Raw genomic sequence first — 20,900 nt, forward strand, 5'->3', positions numbered from 1 at the left:
TCAAATCAATACATTTTCCTCAGGTTGAGAAGTTGTTTGTTCTTGAGGTGAATACAAACAAGTTATCGGATGAAGAATTTCACAAAATATGGCATTTTATAATGAAATGATATATAATAGTATTTATTTTCTATAAATTCAAACAGGTTTGTTAATTTATCCAAATCCATTCTTTTAGAATTTCAGTCCAGCTGTTCACATCTGGTTCTCCTACTGTTTTATGGACCATATTTTGAAGCACTATATCTTTGCAAAGTCTTGCCAATAACTGTGTTTTCCTGATCACCTTTATGGCATATGGATATTCGCTATCACTCGTTTGGATTATCCTGGACCTGATTTTGCTTTAGACCAGTCAGGTTAGCTACTATAAGCTCTCACATGCGAACCGTATTCAATCTTGCTAGAAATATACTAAAAATGAACATTTTGTTAATAAAACACTGGTCCAGATTGCCACGGTTTTCTCCAAACACAACCTGATTCCAGCTAGATAAGGTACATGCTATTAAATGGGTGTGATCTATTATGCTGCAGCTCTAACAGGATGAATGCTAAGCAGGATTTCGAACAATTTTTGTAAAAGGGAATTTACCGCAGCCCAAAACACCGCGTCCTGCCGATGCATAGCGCCTTTTTCTACTTAGGTAACATGAAAAGAAAACTGGCCCTAACTTCCGAGCCGGAACGAGAGGTTAAGATGTGACACGACGCTGGGAAAATTTTCATTTATCACACCCTAACCGTCTTAAAAGAAAGGTTCTGCGATGTATTATGCCGAGTTTCTGCTTTTAAAGCCGCCCTAATGCCGAGATTAAAGCTGAAATATCTGACATTTCAGGTCATTGATATTCTATGGAGGATCCGCTACACTTCAAACCCGATTCATCACACGGCTTTATTGCGGAGATGAAACGCTGCGGCGGCTGAAAATACTGACTTTCTGCTGAAGAGGAATGCAGATTAAGTGAGGAAGAAGCCGTGATGTGAAGTGGGGTTATTGGTACCACCCAGGAGTTGACCATGGTCCTGAAAGGGCGTGTGATAGAGCGGTTTATTCCTCTAATACCGCAACCAAAATCCAATAAACCTGTTTTTATTGTAATAAATAATTGCATACTTTTTAATTTATTTATAGTAAAAAATTCATATTCCCTCACGCAAATGATTTCAGGTTCTCATTAATGTTATAGCGCACACACACGCACACATTGTTAGGAGGACTGCTTATTTATTTCTTTGTATATTTATTCATTGTGCATTTTTTTTTACAATTCTTCAAAGATGGAAACTCACATAAATGTTATTGTATTTTTATGTACATTTTCCTCTCCTTTCTTTTTTTTTTCCTCCAGCAGATGTTTTTTACCCAGAGTGTTTTCCAAGTGAGTCAAAATCCAATTCCTGCGAAGGTTCTCGCTCAATACTCCACTAGTGGGGCTGAGATGTGAACTTTATACCTTCTGGCCTCCAGGGCACGACTGTATTATCGATACCACCAAGCGCCAGCGAGTTGTTTCTCTCGACCCATCAGGTGAAGACCGAACCCTCGCGTTTTAACTCGTACATGCATCTTGTAATCTCTTTGCATGCTTCTGCTTTTATTATTCCTTTCCACGCGCTTCACATCGGTTAACATTTGAGCTGGCGTGAATCTGCACCCTGCATCGCATTACAGCACACGCCCTCGGCTAGCTGAGCTGAGCGCGCACGCCGATGTTTTATTGAACAGCTACGCCTGCAAAATAGATTCACAGTCTCGCAGAAGCACCGCAGGGGATTTTTGTGGTTTTCTTCACTTTCAACAATCAGCCTTGAGCAGCAATAATAAAAAAAAAAGAACAAACCCCCCTCCCTCCCCTTCCATCCCGAATCCAAAAATCCAATCTCACTGATGGAACTGCTTTGTTTAGACCGATTCTGCACATCACAAACCAGTCGATATTTGCGGCCATAGTGTGTGTGGTCTTTGTGAAGCTGGAGAAATGTTCCTCAAGAAATGTTCCTCTATCTGTATCTCAGGTGTGGAGCTCCATGTTTCGACCATATATTCTTCAGGAAAACATTTTCTAGCTGTGACATTAAAGTTTAAACACGATTCAATGTAGAATGAAAAAGTGAATTTTATGGAAAACTGGATGCTGTTTTTATCCAAAAAAGAACACAAACCCATTAAAGAACAGGTGAGAAATCAAACATTATGCCTAGACCATAAATAATGGCACCTCTGCAAGACACAACCACCCACAATTTTGTAGATTTCATGTGAAATATGGCAAATCCAGTAAATTCAGACAAAGCGAGAGTACCAAGCTTTGTCAAAGCCGTTTGTTGGAACTGGATGTATTACACTTTCTATCAAATTCAAATGTCATGTTTGATCACCAAATGAAAGAAAAAGAGGAGTCTAGATTTAAATAAGGCAAAATAATTATGAACGAATGTTTGTTTCAGGGACTCGGTGGCTCCGGCGGGTTTCGTCTCATCAATATTCATGCTGGTTTCCGAGCAGATCGACTGGCTCATCTCATGAATATTGATGCAGACTTTCCTTGCAGTTTAAGCAATGCTCACTTCACATTAGCCGCTAATGAATCATTCTGGTCGTGCTTTATATTCACATCGGCAGTTCTCTCGGCGGAATCTGGTTGTCACATGGATGGGAAAAAAAATGCTTACCGAGCATCAAATGGTTAGTTAATTTTTGACGCTAAATGTAAAGCGTTTCAGAACAAATGGAAACAGGTGCATTATGGACCCACGGGCTGTAAATATGGTGCCTGGTTTTAATACTGAACCGTGGCATTACTGCCTGCTCTGAGCGTCATTCTCTCCTGCTGTTGCAACTCATTTGTTACCACTTTTGGCTTTTCCAGGTTTGCTAATGCTTTGTGCTGACATGCATCAATGGGATTGGTGAGCCAAGTTAAACATTTTCTATACGGATATAAAAAATCATGAATGAATATCATGTCAGGTGTTTATCATGTGAGTAGTTGCTCTCAAGTAACATTTTCATAGTATAAATTATTCCAAAGAACACGGAAATCTCAAACTGAGAGCCTTTCCCGTGCTGATAGAATTTATTTTTATTATTTTTTCATTCTATTATTTGACTTTAAATTGAATCTGTTGAGTTGGATATCGATCCTGTTCTTTAAAGCAGATATCTAGATTTGATATTTCTCCACTTCTGGTCTCTGTCAATGTCAAAATGGACATTTTATGAAGAACCCTCATCATAAAACTTCCCATTTTTATAATTACACATTTCCCAGAATGCAAACTTGGGTCACTGGTGGGACCTTTGCAAGTGGACTGGAGGCAAAAAGAATTGCCAGTCCTTGTAAAAGTGCATTTGATAACTGAATGATGGGCTTTCCGACAAAGTATCTTTTGCCTGAATGCTGTCCGCTAACTTTGACTTGACTTTGTCACAATGTGGAAGAAAATTCCCCAAAGATTTGAATCCTGCATTTTTATATTTCCTCTTCTCGATTTATTTCCCATATCGCATTCCATATTTCTTCTCCTTAACTGAGTTGTTTTATTGATATGTATCTTGCATGAATGACCTAACGCTAACTACTGCCTCCTGTGGCTATGTCAGAGCTTAACAGATGGTAAACAAAATAACTCTCGGCCTTGCAGGCACAATATAAAGGCATTACTCATCATGATGTGTATTAAAACTTTACTCCCCACATTCCAAATCTAAATATACATCAGATTCAAAGCGATTAAAGGGTCTGGGTTCTGCTAAAGCACCTGGAATACCATGGGATATCACCACAGCCAGTCACTGCTTCAGTACCTTGAACAGCTCCCAAAACAATAATCCTAATCACATGCACCCAGAAAGAGTCTGCCTCGAGTGGCCACGGCTGGATGGAGATAACTGCACTGACTGGCAGAGCTTAAAGCCAAGCACTCAAAAGTTAGCCTTCAGAGACAACAAATGTGCTGCCTCACTAGATTACTGGTGGCTAACAGCACCTAGGTGCCTAATTCAAAATTCCTACTGCTGCAGAGGAAACCATGAGGAACTGTCAAGGAGCTGAGTAGGAACTCTAACCGGTAAGGACAAACATTTCACTAAATCGGTGCAATAAATGTTAAAATCATAGTATGCTACATAATGAAGTGGCATTTTCAGTGGAGTTGAAAGCTTTGACTTGAGGCCCATGCCAATCAACACACCCTTCCGTGCAGTGGGAAGTTAAACAGCCACGTTCAATCCAAGATCAACACTAGATCTGACCTGATACTTTCTTTTAAGTGTTATTGGGTCATGAGGTAGAACCCTGTGAATGTGCTCTTTCAAACAGAACTGTTCGAGGTGGAATTCATTTCCACAGTAGGATGTTTTCCCCATTTTTTTTTTAATTTAAAGGGCAACAAAAATAAGTTAAGTATTCCTTCGAGAGCAGCGAAAAAGAGGAGTGAAAAAAAGAATACAAATAAAACACATATGCACAACTCTTTTTCTTACTATATTTCCTTCCCAACAGGGTTTTAAGATTGATGGTATTCTTAGTCCGTGACCTAGTGAACCAGTACCAGGCTTTATTTAGTGGTAGAGTTTTAAATAGCAATGAAATGGTACCAAATACTTGTGTAGATGCTCCTTAATTTCCAGATTGTTTCCTGACCCTTCCTGACTCATTCCTCTTGACCAGCTCTTGGATTGACCTTTTGTCAAGTTGCTCCCTCTGATTGTGTACTGACTTTTCCCTCCTCCACCAATGTCCACCATGCGTTGTATACTTGTACCCCTTTCCATAGCGATTCTCCAGAAGATTCTCTCTCTTCTGCTCTTCCAGGTACAGACAAGGAACTACATTTCATCTCTCCTTCATCCCTGATCATTACTGTATTTCTCTATAAGAGTTATGACACCTGGTGTTAATGACATGCTATGTGCTGAAGAGTTTGACTTCGAGGGCAGGAAATTTAATCATTTGGCAAATACTGGTCGCTTTTACACACTCGGATTGACACAAGGAGATTTTAATGAAGTTGAATGTCAAACTGGTTTTCACTTTTCATTATTAGGATTTGAATAAAAAAAAATATATATATATATTAAAAAAAAGGCCAAACTTTACTGTAGGGATTCCGGATCAATTTACACACTCGCTGAATAAATCAAGAGGGTTAAGAGGTTTAAAGAACAGAATTAGCACTAACATTGGAAAACAACTAAATTTATAAACTGGTGTTTAAATCTTCTTATTCTTCTTCTTCTTCTTTCGGCTGCTCCCATTAGGGGTCGCCACAGCGGATCATCCGTCTCCATACCACCCTGTCCTCTATATCTGCCTCTTTTACACCAACTACCTGCATGTCTTCCCTCACCACATCCATGAACCTCCTCCTTGGCCTTCCTCTTTTCCTCCTACCTGGTGGCTCCATCTTCAGCATTTTTCTACCAATATAATTCATGTCCCTTCTCTGCACATGTCCAAACCATCTCAATCTCGCCTCCCTCACCTTGTCACCAAAACATCCCACATGTGCTGTCCCTCTAATAAACTAATTTCTAATCCTGTCCATCCTCATCACTCCCAACGAACACCTTAACATCTTCAGCTCTGCTACCTCCAGCTCCACCTCCTGTTTTTTACTCAATGCCTCTGTCTCTAATCCATACAACATCGCAGGTCTCACCACAGTCCTATAAACTTCCCCTTTCAACTTCCACTCTCACTCCACTGCCCTCTCTCTCATTCACACACATGTACTCTGTCTTACTCCTACTGACTTTCATTCCCCTTCTCTCCAGCGCATATCTCCACCTCTCCAGGCTCTTCTCAACCTGCTCTCTACTCTCACCACAAATCACAATATCATCTGCAAACATCATAGTCCAGGGAGACTCCTGTCTGACCTCGTCCGTCAACCTGTCCATCACCACTGCAAACAGGAAAGGGCTCAGGGCCAATCCTTGATGCAGTCCAACCTTCACCCTGAACCAGTCTGTCGTACCTACTGCACACTTTACTGCCGTCACACTGTCCTCATACATGTCCTGCACCACCCTCACATACTTCTCTGACACACCTGACTTCCTCATACAATACCACAACTCCTCTCTCGGCACCCTGTCGTACGCTTTCTCTAAATCCACAAATACACAATGCAGCTCCTTCTGTCCTTCTCTATACTTCTCCATCAACATCCTCAAAGCAAATAAGGCATCTGTGGTGCTCTTCCTCGGCATGAAACCATACTGTTGCTCACAGATGGTCACCTCTTCTCTCAGCCTGGCTTCCACTACTCTTTCCCATAACTTCATGGTGTGACTGATCAACTTAATTCCCCTGTAGTTACTGCAGGTCTGCACATCTCCCTTATGCTTAAAGATCGGTACCAGCACACTCCTTCTCCATTCCTCAGGCATCCTCTCCCCTTCCAGAATCCTGTTAAACAATCTGGTTAAAAACTCCACTGCCATCTCTCCTAAACATCTCCACGCTTCTACCGGTATGTCATCTGGTCCAACCGACTTTCCATTCTTCATCCTCTTAATCGCTGCTCTCACTTCCTCCTTAATAATCCTATCTACATCCTGCTTCACCAACTCCACATCCTCCAACCTTCTCTCTCTCTGATTTTCCTCATTCATCAGCTGCTCAAAATACTCCCTCCATCTTCTCAACACACTCTCCTCACTAGTCAACACATTTCCCTCTCCATCCTTTATTGCTCTAACTTGCAGTACATCCTTCCCAGCTCGGTCCCTCTGCTTGGCCAATCGGTATAAATCCTTTTCTCCTTCCTTAGTGTCCAACCTCTTTTACAGTTCCTCATATGCCTTTTCGTTGGCTTTCGCCACATCCCTTTTAACCTGCTGCCGCATCTCCTTGTACTCCTGCCTACTCTTCTCATCACACTGTCGATCCCACTTCTGTTTTGCCAATCTCTTTCCCCTAATGCTCTCCTGCACTTCCTCATTCCACCACCACGTCTCCTTGTCTTGCTTTCTATTTCCAGATGTCACACCAAGTACTTTTCTAGCTGCCTCCCTCATCACTCCTGCAGTAGTTGCCCAATCATCCGGCACCTCTTCACCACCACTGAGCCCCTGTCTAACCTCTTCCCTGAACCTCACACTACACTCTTCCCCCTTCAGTTTCCACCATCTTATTCTTCTTTCAAACCTTACTTTTCTCCTCTTCTTCTTCGCCTCCAAAACCATCCTACAGACCACCATCCGATGCTGTCTAGCTACACTGTCCCCCGCCAACACCTTACAGTCTCCAATCTCCTTCAGGTTGCATCTCCTACACAGAAGATAATCCACCTGTGTGCACCTTCCTCCACTCTTATACGTCACCCTGTGATCCTCCTTCTTCTTAAAATACGTGTTTACCACTGCCATTTCCATCCTTTTAGCAAAATCTACCACCATCTGCCCTTCCACATTCCTCTCCTTAAAACCATACCTACCCATCACCTCCTCATCACCTCTGTTCCCTTCACCTACATGCCCATTAAAGTCTGCCCCAATCACCAATCGTTCTTTCCTAGGTACACCATCTACCACTTCATCTAATTCACTCCAGAATCTTTCTTTCTCCTCCATCTCACAGCCAACTTGTGGAGCATAGGCACTGATGACATTTATCATCATCCCTTCAACTTCCACCTTCACGATCATCACCCTATCAGAAACTCTCTTCACCTCCACTACACTCTTACTGTACTCTTCCTTCAGAATCACCCCTACACCATTTCTCTTCCCATCCACACCATGATAAAACAGTTTAAACCCACCTCCAATGTTCCTGGCCTTACTCCCTTTCCACTTGGTCTCCTGAACACACCACACATCTACCTTTCTCCTCTCCATCATATCAGCTCCCTCTCTCCCTTTACCCGTCATAGTACCAACATTTAAAGTACCAACCCGAACCTCTACTCTCCTACACTGCTCCTTTTCCTGCCGTCTCTGTAGACGCCTTCCTCCTCTCCTTCTCCTCCTTCGGCCAACAGTAGCCCAATTTCCACCGGTACCCTGTCGGCTAACGATACCTGTGGAGGTCGTTGTTAACCCGGGCCTCGACCGATCCGGTATGAAATTCTCATTTGTGATCCGCATATTTGATTTGGCACATGTTTTACGCTGGATGCCCTTCCTAACGCAACCCTCCCCATTTACCCGGGCTTGGGACCGGCACTAAGAGTACACTGGCTTGTGCCCCCCTAATGGCTGGGTTAAACTGGTGTTTAAATCATAGTGTATAAAAATGTAAATATGAGTGCATTGGTGTTTTATTGGGCGAGTTTGTCGCTCCTTCCTAGACACGGTGTTCTAGGAAAGAAAAATAGATTCTTTTATTATAAATACACATCCAGATGTTTTCTGTCTTAAACCACAGCAATTTTCAAAAGCTTACAATGTTTTTAGCTTAAAAATTAAGAGATTTTTTTTATTGAAAATTAATTTTGTTCTTAATAAACTATTGTTCCCTCAGCAAATAATAATAGTAATATATATATATATATATATATATATATATATATATATATATATATATATATATATATTTTTTTTTATGATTTTACGACTAAAGCGTATATACTGTATAGTCAGTACACTATTATACAATATATAAATGATGTACTGCAATCAGTATACCACCCCATACTGATCAACATACTTTCTTCTGGGTGGCTGGACCACGTCTCAACTTATAATATTTCAGATTTTCATGTCCAGAAAATCGTACCCAAAATTCCGACGGAAACAGAACCCATCCAAAAGTGCGAAGAATTTTCAAATCATTACTGCTTTAGCGCTTTAAAACAAAACGAGCACGAGACGTGAATTTCATCTTCCGACACGTGTGCAGACACAAGCCGAGCGAAATGTCTAAACAAATACTCCCGACGTGCAAACAGACCGACACAAGAGCATCGGCGAGAGTGCGAGAACGTGTGTTTACATATTCCACTTGTTAACACTCCTTTATACAGCAGCGCTGATGATTTCTCAAACTGGAGACAGGCAGAATTGTTTCCTATTACAGCGAGGGATTCATGGCACCGAGACGTGTCTGAGACGTGTTTTCATCCAGTGCTGATATTGTTTCCTGATCAGTACAAACTCCAAATACAGTTCCTCCTCTACAGATTCATTATAATGCCCTCCTTTTGCTTTTCAGGTTAATTTATTGAGTTTTCAGGACATGATTACAGTCTTACACAGATTCATAGACTTCTGCTGTCCGGCATTTGCACTGAAATATCGCATTTAAAAATCATTTCTGCTTCTAAACATCTCATTTGAAATAAAAACTGCCTCTGAACCACTTTTGACTGCAAGGCACAAATTATAACAGGGTGTTTGGGTTTGACACGTTTTAAAATGTAATCAAGAGGAAATCGTTCACACAAAACGTACATCAAAACACAAAAGCAGTTTACTAGCAAGTTAAATGGCATCTGACGAACACTAAATGATGTGTGGGGAGAATTAAAAGACCAGGCAGCTTCTTGCTGACTTCACACTCTGCATATAAAAAAATTATAAATATATATATATATATATATATATATATATATATATATATATATATATATGTATATATAAAATGCTCTTTGTAATATACTGAAATTAAAGCTCACAATCTTGTTGACGGTTTTGGACTGTGCCTAAAAATTCAGTCTTTTCAATTCAATTTTATTCGCTCATAACATTTGTCCTGAAGCAGCTTTAAATAAATAAATAAATAAATCAGTGTTGTAAACTAGTCTTTATAAGTTTATCCTTAATAAGGAAGCCAGTGGTGGAAGTGGCAACAAAAAAAATCCCCAAAAATGTTATGAGGAACAAACATCTAGAAGAACCAGACACACACACACACACACACACACACACACACACACACACACACACACACACACACACACACACACACACACACAAAATACATCTCTAAATGTACCCTGTTATGCCCTGACATCTGTTTTAAATTATGCTAATAGTTTCTTCCCTGAATAAAACGACTATACATTTTTGTGCAAATGCTGAAGATAAAGATGTTAAGAACTGCAGCTAAACAATGCAAAGGTCAGACAGATAAAAGGTGCCTTTTTTTTTTGCCGTTTTGGGAATAAAGAAGCTTTTTTCAGGGAGTAATGTGAATTAATAGCTACTACATGGGGTATTTTATGCACTTGCAGCCCAGTAAGTACAGTAACTGTGGTGTTTGATACTCCAGAAAGCATTGATTTATTCTTGTTTAGCCGATGATGATGATGATGATGATGATGATGATGATACACATATGTATCACAAGATGTCAGATGTTGCATTTTGCAGATCACAGCCTGACCTTTTCACTCCACCTACTCTTGTTACTTTTAGAAATCAAGGATGTCATTTGAATCATTTATTTTTTTTTTAAACAATAAGCAGTTTGACATTTACCAACAGGAACCGGGGGATGAGTGCGTGAGGGTGTGCGGTTGTAGTTCACAGAGTGTTTGATTTGGCCAGAAAATCATTTTTACTTCACTCGTCTAATCAGTGTAAATTCATGACATCGCTGCCACCTGACTTGAAAGAAAGTGGTAGTTTAGTGTTGAAGTTGGTGGAATTCTTTCTTCAAGAGTTTAAACCACAGCATCACCAAGCTGACAAATTTGAAAACTGCATTTTCGGATAAAAACGTTTGAAAACCGAGAGAACTGAATGATATGAATGAATTTAGTTGTATGTAACTTTCTATAAGGAAGTCTGCCAAATGTTGCCAATGCCATATAAATCCCCCCTCTTTATCTTGTGATGAGCCAAAAATGTTTATGTTGCAATTTCAAAGTGACCACTCTTGGATTATGTTGGTAGCCCAGTCACCAGAAGGCTGTAACTCAGTGGTAAGGCACTGGACTCTGGATCAGAAGGTCGCAAGTTCATATCCCGGTACCACTAAGTTGCACTGCAGGGTTCTTAAACAACTGGGCCATCAACTGTTCAGTTGCTTTGAATAAGGGCATCTCCCACATGCCATAAATGCTTGTGGAAACCACCAGGGCTGGTTCCAGTGAAATGTTCTGGTAAAGTCATTTATTTGTATCTTACCCCTGGGGCATTAGGTTTGTTTATTGTCTTCTAGTCCTTGGTGGTGAGTTTAATTTTCAAAAAGCAAGTCATTCTCTCTGTTCTCACTTAAGGTCAAGAACTGTGGGTATTTAGAAAGAAGCACCTCACGAGGTAGTCCCCTGGTACTGGTCCATCTTCAATGCATAAAAAACACATTAGCTTAGATGTTCCCAAGCTACCTCCAGGATCTGACCATCTCTGGCTTGAGTTATGAAAAGATCAGCTTGTTGCCTCACTTGCAAATGCTTTAACGAAAGTAGGAATCGAAACATTAGCAATGTTTTTATGACTCCTGATGTTCTTACTAACCTTATTCCAAGATACTATGATTCACCTTTTCTATTTTTTATTTTTTGACAGCAGATTAAAAATTGTTTTCGGGTTGAAGTGGTGGTTGTCACCAGAAAAAAAAAAAGCTCTTCATTATTCAAATTCCAGTACATTCTGCATGAGATCAGGTTTACTCATCATTAGGAGTTCATTAGTAGCAGATGCAGGATTAGACTCTAAACTCCCACATCCAGTCAGCCATCTGTGTTCACTAGAGCCTGGACATCAGAACAGAATGTTCTAGGCCAAGTATGATTGAGTTTAGGGACATTAGAGGTTGTCATGGTAATGACCAGTGCATTAGGGTACAAAAGTAACCAGCTATACCCGATGCTTTTTTTGTTTCCTTCACGTTTTTGGTCTCAGGTGTCAGTTACGATCGACATTCTGACAGACTCTGGCAGGCGGATCAAGACTATTTTATTACCATTATTACACAGTGATATTTGGCCAGGACTTGGAAACTATTCATTTGTTATCCCAGAGCCCTGCATGGAAGGATGTCGCATTCATAAATCAATACTTCGCAATTCCCTTGTCATCGTAAAGAGCTAGCATTGATCAGATGTCGCCAACGACAAAACCCACAGACCTGCTTAGCTCTCCAGCTCATAAACAACAAAGCCAGCATGCTGTCGATACTCCCAATTAAAATTATGAGTATATGGGAGGCATTTGGGAGCTCGTTCAATTTCCGTCCCTTGTTCTACTTCCTAGTTGTTGACCACTTGAGCTGCATTCATAATCCATCGCTCATCGCCGGACACAGATAGTCAAATCCACCTCCTAACACCCCGGCGGTGCAATCATTCCACTTGTTTCCTAAGCAGCCTGTAGGTCAGTAAGTGATCTCCATGATTTGAATCATAAGGACCTTGGGTTTGAGGACCACACTCCGGCGGCATCTCCGTGTGGGCGGCGCCCTTCATGATTAGTTTGCGAGAAAACCCAGGATCCAGACACACACAGTCTCGCATGAAATCAATTTGCATTGACAAAACATTTGATTCAGAATCTGAAACAAATTCCCTCCAGTCCTCATCAACAGACGAGCACACACACGCATCCAATCCCATCAGTCAGCGGCATGGAAGATGCATGCACAATGAAGCCTTCTCTCATTACTTACACAGAAATCGGTGCCTTCACGCATCGTGGTGGAACACGGCGACGTCTCGGCTACCGCCGCTCATCGGCTCGACACGTCAAACTTCAAATCATGACACGTAGCCTTAAAATGGCCTTCCAACTGTTAGTTAAACACCTCAGTGCAGGTAAACATAGCATCACACTCGCTTTCACACGTTATCCGACACGCAGCCGTGCCTTTGACATCTTGTAATGTATTACCAGTTTTTGTGCGTACATATTTGAGAAAGCAAAATCAGAGGAATGCTTAAAGTAAAATATTTAAATGTGTGTTCTAGGTAAATTATAATAGCTCTAATTACAGTATTTAAATCACCAGAAAAATGAAAGAAATCAGTAAAGCACAGTGAATTCAAAGTATGCAACTCTCAAGAAGGGATCTAATAATAATCATGAGGTGATGATAAATATCAAATTTCAATGTCCAAAACTGTAAAACAAAAAATAAAAATCCGTCTGCCTGTAAAAACTCATTTGTTTTTTGGAAATATGTAAGTGCATGTACAACAGATTGGGGTCAAACGGGGTTGGAATAAACAAAGAGGGATAATCTATAACCAAATGACTGAGGCCAAGGACAAAATCAGGAAAAAAGAAATACAAGAAACTCCCCGAGCCTGCAAGAAACACTGATGCAAGACGTTGCAATTACAGTGGGAAATACAGCAGGGATAATTACAGTATGAAAGCAGGAAATAAGCTACAGGACGGACCAATCAGGGAAGGAACAGATCGAAAAAAAACATTTGAAGGAAGCAGTGGTCAAAAAAGGATCTCTGACTAATCAGAATCCAGTATGCAACTTCTACTCGTACAGAAATCTGATATATGGCTATATATATATATATATATGATTTATTATGTTTGTAGTTCGATTGCTTGCTCTAGACATATGTAATAAAGTACATATGTACATATGTAAGATACAAATATTTTATGATTTGAGATACCTGAAGTTCTGGAATTAGTTACCGTGTAAAAATAGCGTCCCAGACGTTCATGTAGAATTTGCTCCGGGGACGATTTACCACTGGTACACCCCTAGAGAGTCGTTTGAGAGGTCAGTTTTGCCAAATACGCACATGTAAATGAAGTTATAATGAAGAATATTAATGAAGTTAATTATCAGGTTCTTCTTTGGGGAAAAAAAAACCCCAAAAACGCAGAATCAAATCCATTTTTTTTCTTGATTGCCACTTGATTTTTTAGTATTGAATTTATTTGAAAGAACTTTTAAAGAACTGTTCATTTTGATGTTACTTCTGTTGTGTAATTGCAATTAAAACCTTATAAAAACATTTAAACATAACCCCTTCTTTTCTGATTATTTGCCCATTTTTATATATATATATATAATCATTTACGCTATTTGCCATATACAAATATATATAAAAAATATAAATACAAGAATAAACATCCTTTACCCATATAAAATTTATTTTAATTTATTAATTAATATTTATTTTTATATTTTCTAGGCATATATGTGTCATATACTGTATATATGTAGGTGTATTTGGAAAAATATGTTATATATATAATATTCTATATCTGCAAAATCCAAACATGAACATATATAGCAAAATATGCAAATGTATTGCTATATATCAGATTTCTGAATGGGTATTCAGGAAGGGGAAGAAAAACTCTGGTTCTAACAACCATCTGACATTCAAAAGGAGAAGTAGGAACGCACAATGCATCAGTATGATGGGACCAGAATCAGAGCAAATGTGATAGATAGTAGATTTCTATATGACTTGACATAAGAACTCATTTCCCCCCCAAATCCCGTGGGAAATACAAAAACCCCGTCCACACCATGAGCTCGAGACATTTTCAGCTATCCTGCAATGAGCTGATTTATATTGGCGATTTGTATGTAAGAGCAGATGGAAGGTCAGAGGATGAAGCTCAAGACAGATGTTTGTACACATCTGAGCAGATGGTTGTTTTTTTCAGGATTTCCGATGGAGGAGGTTATGCAATGCTGCGCTAGTCCGGTGGAGATGAAGTACCGTGGGGGCTGAAACTCTTAGTAAAGGCCAGATGTAGTATGCACAACGAGTGTGGAGGCGCAGTGCAAAAAAAACCCCAGCATGACTCAATGCGGCCGTGAAATTTGCTCGGAGTTGGCGACTTTGCAGTTCAGAGCATTTAGAATCGAGTTACCAGGCAGCTTAAACTTAAAGTTTCTACCAATGCACTCAAAATGCTTTCAGGCCAATTTACAAGATAGCACTTGATCCAGCACATTGTATTGTACTGGGACTTATTGGGACTAAATCAAACCCATGAACTTATAGAAGGCAGTTAATGTGGCAACTGATTTTCTGGCCAGATGTGTTCTTTTCCCAAACAATTGGCACCCACTTGGTTTGGACAAGCTCCATGAAGATATGCTTTACATGGTTCAGAGTGGAAGATCCTCCTGCTCTAACCTCAACACCTTTGGGATGAATGCTGACTGCACCCCAGACCTCCTTGAATAGTGACTTTGTTGTGGTTGAATGAAATCTCAGAAATCGCCACAAAATCTAGTGGAACATCTTCCCAGAAAATTGGAGCTTCAATATAACAGTAAATAGGAACATGACGTTCAAGAAGCATTCAGGTTACAGCAATTTGACACGACACATCTGGTTCGATCAGATGTTGGAATTTAGCAGTAATTTGCTCCAAAATATTGTAGAGTTAAAGATGTAGGTGATTGTCATGTGATTGGCAGGTGATTCATTTTCTATTTAACAAGATGACGAAACTCAAAACCAGAAAGAAGAACACTATGGTCCATCAGCTTTCCTTCCTTTCTGTCTCTCTGTCTGTAGAGAAAACAGACAGACAGTCAGTCAGCTGGGATTGAGATACAGGAGAGTGTTTGTTTTATTCTGCAGGAGGTCAGGAACAAGACAGTCCTCCCAGCTTGTGCAGGAACATCATCCTGCCTGTCAAACACACACACACACACACACACACACACACACACACACACACACAGCAGGGATGACAGAACACGAGGGCAAACAAGAGCACAGTGAAGAAATGTAGAAAAGAAATGGTATTGAAGGTAGAGGGATTGAACAGAGTGCAGCGCTCCACACAGACACATGGAGGTCAAGTGGAATTTGTACATCAGTTTGGAAGCTCTGGGATGAAGCAGAACTGGTTCTCTCAGTATTTGATGAGTGCATGCTGCAAGAAAAAAAAGCAGCAGAGATGCACCACATTGCAAAAAGTTTGCGAACACCTGGTCATAAGGACGATATTTGCAATGTGCTCTTAAAATTCCTTCCACTCTTGTGAGAAGATGTTCCACTCGATTTTGTGGAGAGATTCATTCAGCCGCAAGGGTGTTAGTAAATTCAGGTACCGATGCAGGAAAGGAAGTGAGGAGGCCTGTGCAGTTCACATTTATCCCAAAGGTGTTGAGATCAGAGCTCTATAGAAGGAGATCTTTCTCTCCAAACCATGTAAAGAACTTCATAGCGCTGGCTTTGTGCACAGGGGTTTGAGTTTCCAAGTTCAAGGGAAGTTAAAGTTTTATTGTACCGCATCCAAAGACGTCCTGTACAGAAGTGTGCCTCCAGCATCGTCGTAACAGTTTGGAGAAGAACCACATATGGCAGTAAAATCAGGTGTTCCAATAGTGTAGGAACATTTTACGGCTTATTTATTTATTCCTGTCCACCAGATACTGAAAGAACCGATCAAGGTTTCACAGGTGATCACCAGGCATCATGAGGGCACGTCTGTAAAACCCCTCTAGAGAGAACACTGTACACCACAAAGCTCGCTGTGACTCTCAGTGGAAAACATATACAGGGATGAAATATTTTCCGGGCCACGGCGAATCTCTGAGGTCTAATTAAACAGGATAATGAGTGCAGCTTCTGGAAAATGCTTTGTTCTGCATCCAAACAAAAAATAAATACATTTCTAGCTCCTGTGCAAATGTTCTGCGGAAATACCTGAAAAGAAAAACTGAATGGATTGATGGTGAAGAATGTGAGCATATACAGTACAAAGTGGTGTGAGAAATGTTACACCGACAGCAGGACAGAACCGAGTTCCAGGATACGAGATCGCTAGTTACGTGTTAGCATTTATTTGCTATTAGGACAACAAAACTGCTTTGTAGCATGGAATACAGTGTGGTAAGATCATTAGTTATGTATATTTTACATCTCCTAGAATATAATTGCTCATTTTATTTTTAAATAATAATAATAATAATATAATTGTTACATGTTCAATAACTGCGTATTGAATATCTGCTGCTACACATTTCATTTGACTTCATTTAATAAATCGCTTAATGTGTATTTTATTTAAATTTGATAGAAATCCGATTCTGATGACCTGCTCAGGGTTTAAGTCTCTCGGGATAAAGGCGTCTGCCAAACGCTATAAAGTCGGTGTCATATCCTATCCCTACTCAGCCTCTTCCCCACGTCACTCCTTCCCCAGATCTTTATCAAGTGTCTGTGGCCTGCTAGTGATGGATTGCGCTACAGCGGAGCTGCTTAACGCCCCTGGAGGCTCGCAGGAACCGCGAGTTCTCCACAGAGGAACTAATGGTGGACATCTATAACGCAATTCTGTCCCGCCAAAGCCTTAACAAATGAACATTATGTAAATGGGATCTGCAGGATAATTCGATCATCTAGAGGAGGACCGAGAGAGAGAGAGAACCGACCGAAATCATTAGTCATCACCTTTAGACTTTTAGCTTAAATAAATGATGGACTTTTTACATGTATGGTGATAATTATAGTCAGTCTCACTGTAACAAAAAAACGGATAAAAAAAAATAAATAACACGGACGAAACCGTGCTGCAGGTAGAAAGACTTTCCGTAAACAGGACCTTTAATAATCACCCTGGCATATAAATTCGAGAGGCTAATGACTGAGAACTGGTTTGTTAGATTGGAAAGAAAGCTATAATTATTAACTCTACTGCTGATACTAATGTGTGCACACGTGAGAAGCGTTCCTTATGGCAGCAAATACAGCTGCAGATCCAGCTGTGTCATGAAAACAGCCCACTTCTCCTCCTTTAGGCAGATGATTACAGGGAATCCGCCATCATCAAGAAGATGTTTTTCTGTTTGTTTACCTTCATGTCTATTCTAGAGCTCACATGTCCAGGAGAATGAATGGGTATGTTAGAAAGGGGTTTATGTACTTTAGGAGTCTCAGTCCTAGTCTCAGTTTTTATCATTAAAATTCATAAAACAGATTAAACAGAATGCTCTAGAATTAAAAGAAAGAAAAATTGATGGTGAAACAAAAAAGGCTTTGACAGAAAAAAAAAAATGCCTAGCTAAGCAAAAGCTTGCTAGTATTTTTTTTTTTTTTTTAGGAAGAAAGAAAGAAGAAGCCATTATCATCTGGAAATAAAAAGAAAAATCTTATTTTCATGTTTTTTTCCAGTTTCCTTTGTAAATCACACTTTTTCAATTTGTTTAATGATTGGCTGTCTGCTGATACTTTTTATATTTAAAAGCAATAATAAGCACAATGTCCAAAGTTGAATAATTATTATCAAAGATCAGGGTTTTTTTTGTTCTAGTTCCTTTTAATGTTTCTTCCTCATATCATTTCAGGGATTAATCCCACCACTGGTTCTCTCATTAGAGATAAAACGACCGGGACTCATTTTGAAATGTTAAATTGATCATTCAAGTTTTCATCATCTATTTATTTCTGCAAAGTTTCGTATGAAAATTCTAGACAAAGAATCCTGAATTCAATGGAATGGTTTAATTTCTACCACAAGTAATCTATAATTTCTTGGTCTAAAAAAAGTACTTTTTTGGCAAAAATAAAAATAGTGCACGCCTAAACCTATTAAATCAAGGCTTGTTAAGAGACACTGAGGCCCTGTGCATTGGGATCTGACCAACAAATCAACCTCATGTACTGAATCGAAATGGACTTCCTGTCCATGTACCCAAGAGCAAAGCCAAAGTCTAGAAACACATGCACTGAGACTCAAAGTGTCTCAGAATGTAGAATTGGTTGTTCCCAAGTACCAGATATGAACAGAAGAACATTTACTGGTATTTGTGCTTAAACAAACAACAAAACCTTGCTTTGTAGCAGTACCAGAAAACTTGCTTTAAATCCCATAGCATTCTGACTGGTTGGAAGTGATTCATTGATTTTCTAGAGCTTCATATTTAATATGTTCTCTATACATAAGAAGTTTGAGCGTTGGGTGGGTGACGTCTCATTCCACATTTAGCCTGCATTTGCTCTTATATCAACCTCCACTCTTCTCTGAAGGTGTTCCACCACATTTTGTGGAGATGTGTAAGATTTTATTCAGCCATAAGCATGTTAGAAAAGTCAGGGAGGTGAGGAGGTGAGGAGGCCTGGGGCGCAGTCAGCGTTCACATCCATCCCAATGGGTTTCAAGCTTTATAGCAGGAGATCTTCCACTCGAACCCGTGGAACTGGCTTTGCACAATGCCATGCTAAACCGGGGTTCGGGTCTTGTAGTTCACATGAAGGAAAAAATGGAATGCTCTGACATCCAAAGACGTCATTTACAATCGAGTGGAGGAGGAAGAACCACATATGGGTGAAAAAGTCAGGTTTCCCAGGTGTATGTTTTAAAGTTTCACCTGGAAATAGAAGTGAACCGACTGAGGGTTTGAGAAGGTTTTTTTTTTTTAGAGCATTAATTCATAAACATTTCGAAGTTATTCTACATACTCAGCAATCCGTCAAAAAACACACTTGTTTCTTTTTCCCCCTCCAAGTTAAATACAGCTATTAAATTCTTTATATAACACTCCCTAAAGCTTAATCTCTGACTCTGAAAAAGAACAGTCTCTTAACAGCAGGACGTCGAAGCGCTCGGGATTGCCGTGTCTACTTTGCTGACGAGCAGCTAATGGATGGTGCGTCGCCTTCGGGAATTAGCATATAAATAAGCATTGCACTTATCAGAATTACTTAAGACTCGAGAGTTCATTCTGCAGTCATGTGACCGTTTCAACTTTCTGGAGATTTCTGTTGTGGCCTTGTGCGGTTTAATAGACTCGTCTCACGCGTCGTATCACTCCAGCGCTCTCCGAAAGTCACCTGGATGACGTCTAATCAAACGTACTTTCTTTTGGCATTGAAAGCTTCATCACGAGGCTCGACGTGATCAGAGATCAGACTGAGGTTATTATTATACAAATGCAACCACAAACTTTTCCTAGTTTCAATTTACAAGAGAAATTACTTGAGACTAATTGCCGTGGTTAGCTGGAGGGAGTATCGTACACCACTAGGGGCAGTATAAAAAAAACTTTGTTAGGTAGTTTTTAAGGGGTGTGGCCAAAATTCAGTCCACTGTGTAGTTTAGTAATTTACAACTGAAGATTATGATCATACCTTACATTCTCTTTAGACGTTTTGCTCCAGATTAATACCATGAACTCACTCATTGGAAGAATTCATCAACGCGCTGAATAACATCTCGTACCTTCGTGGCCTCGGCAGCACCGAAGGCTGTTTTTTAATGCACCGAAGACGAGATCAAAAGGGACAGATACATTTTCTACAGGCGATTTTATTATGTCTTAATTTACACCGTACAGAATTAAATGTAATATAAACAACACACACACACACACACACACACACACACACACACACACACACACACACACACACGCAGACACTCGATATTCTCATATGTAATAAATAACACCATCTCAATTATTCTTTAATTGCTTCTACAGCGTTCTGTAAATGGGTTTTAAATTGGTACAGGACCGCTTGTCAGACACGACCACAGAGACCTAATAAAAAGTAAACACCAAACGCACATGCAGTAACAGGATACAAATAAATAGCATAGTTTGCAAAGTGATGGTACGGTAGGTTCCGCACGTTAGACACCTTGTTAGGTCCTGGATTAAGCGTCCTGAGCGTGACATGTTGCGGCTGATTTACAAAGAAAGGCTTCGAAGATTTCGCTCTGTCGCCGTGTGCTGTGTCTCTCGATGCTAACCGCGCTACTTCAGGGCTTAATGTCGAGTTCCTGTCATGTTTTGTTTATATATAAATTCACGCCCGTTGTCTTTTCTTTCGAATTTATTGCTGTTTTGTCTTGTTTTTCATTGTCTGCGGTGTTTTTCAGGTTTCTTTGCAGTGTCTTGTTTAATGTGTTTAATGTGTGCGTCGCTAAGCCTCGATTTCCAATGTTCCCGGTTTTCCAAACTGCTTATAATCCTGTTACTACTACTGCTAAATTATTGCTAATAATCAGATTTCACGAAATTTCTCTACTAATAATAAAAGTAAAAATC

At 40.0% G+C, this 20,900-nt stretch overlaps 1 protein-coding gene and 1 long non-coding RNA gene across 2 annotated transcripts in view; both read right to left on the minus strand.

Moving 5' to 3' along the window:
* lsamp (limbic system associated membrane protein) overlaps positions 1 to 20,900 on the minus strand; it is a 530,554-nt gene that overhangs the window by 293,288 nt on the left and 216,366 nt on the right. The window lies entirely within an intron of this gene.
* LOC310730271 lies at positions 1,357 to 9,863 on the minus strand. The gene is made up of 2 exons (XR_014534788.1): positions 8,227 to 9,863; positions 1,357 to 5,215 (listed from the first exon to the last, which is right to left on the minus strand). It is a non-coding gene; the product is annotated as an uncharacterized lncRNA (long non-coding RNA).

This window comes from Silurus aristotelis (assembly GCF_946808225.1).
Source record: "Silurus aristotelis genome assembly, chromosome: 8".
Lineage (NCBI taxonomy): Eukaryota > Metazoa > Chordata > Actinopteri > Siluriformes > Siluridae > Silurus > Silurus aristotelis.